The sequence below is a fragment of the Neomonachus schauinslandi genome, chromosome 3, assembly GCF_002201575.2.
Source record: "Neomonachus schauinslandi chromosome 3, ASM220157v2, whole genome shotgun sequence".
Taxonomy (NCBI): domain Eukaryota; kingdom Metazoa; phylum Chordata; class Mammalia; order Carnivora; family Phocidae; genus Neomonachus; species Neomonachus schauinslandi.
The window spans coordinates 62,168,384-62,169,719 of record NC_058405.1 but is presented as its reverse complement, the minus strand read 5'-3'; the positions used below and the strand labels follow the sequence as shown (position 1 = coordinate 62,169,719).

General features: G+C 38.1%; 1 non-coding gene across 1 annotated transcript; it reads right to left on the bottom strand.

Moving 5' to 3' along the window:
- Window positions 1–547: 547 nt before the first annotated feature.
- Window positions 548–622, bottom strand: TRNAQ-CUG. The gene has a single exon. It is a non-coding gene; the product is annotated as a tRNA-Gln (tRNA).
- Window positions 623–1,336: the final 714 nt, after the last annotated feature.

Genomic DNA, 1,336 nt, shown 5'->3' with positions numbered 1-1,336 from the left:
ACATTTCTAATGTTTGATTCTCTTCTTTTTCTCCTAAAAGAAGCAAACTGAAAATCAGGTCTTCCCTTATAAATTTGCCAATGTCTTTAATGATTTCATTGAGAGGCCAATGACCTAGTTGAAAACTTAGCAACTTGGGAGACCTTAAGTCTCTCAAAGGATATAAGGACCCATTTTGTCAGAAACACGAGACTAGTTGAATGAGGATGTTCAATTTTAAAAGATAGGAATAACATTTGAGTCCTTCTCTTATGTCTGACTTCTTAATCATTCAGATAGTTTACCATTTATGTATCCTAAAACTAACCAGTGAAAGGAAAAGAAGAAAGTTTTGCTTTCCTAAGTATCTCCCACGATCATTCAAATATAATTGTTTTTCAATGAAGTTCATGGGGTGAGTTGCCAATTCTCATTTTTATTAAAAAAATCCACTTTTTGTGGAATAATACTCTCTTATCCAGGGCATAAAAATGGAGCAAATTTAGCAAATTGAGGCAAGCTTCTTGTTTTGTTTTGTTTTAAAGATTTTATTTTTAAGTCATCTCTACACCCAAAGTGGGGCTCAAACCCACAACCCCGAGATCCAGAGTCACACGCTCTAACCCGACTGAGCCAACCAGGTGCCCCAAGCTTCTTGTTTTGCAGCAAAGATTAGCTCTGACTACCAAAGGGAATGGGGATGAAGTTCAAGCCCAAACAAGGAGTGAAGGATAAAGGGAAAGAATAAGGTCGGATTCTAGAGCCAAGCAGACTTGAAAAAAGTCAGAGTGGGGAGGAAAGACAGAGGACAAAGGACACATGGCCTACCTGTGCAACCCAAACCTGGTACCAGCGCCAGAAGTCTGGCACTTTGCCTGGTTGTGTGCTCTCTCTGTCCCTTCTAGACTGCTGGTCCCCTCCACCTCTCCAAGGAAAGCTGCTGGTGTTCTCCTTATGTCAGAGTCTAACTACTGCCCCCAAATCACCTCCTGCCCGGGGAATTGATTGATATTAATCGATTGTTCCAGGAGCAATTAATTGATATTCATTCAATTCTACAAATTCTCTGTCATAATGTAATGTAACTAAAGTGTTATTTACAGAGTTTAAATTTTCCAAACCTTGCCACGTGATATCTGAAACGACAAAGTGCATATATCTCTCAGAAGTGTAATTGAAAAAAAAAGTTAGTACAAATATGCAAAGCTGGGAATGGCAAGAGAGTTATGAAGAAGTTATTTTATTAAATGAAAACTATGGGCAACTCTCTGCTAATAACTCTGAAATAGATGATTTGGGGAAATGACATATATTGAAATAAGAAGTAGAACATTTTAGGAGATAGTCGTGAAAGAAA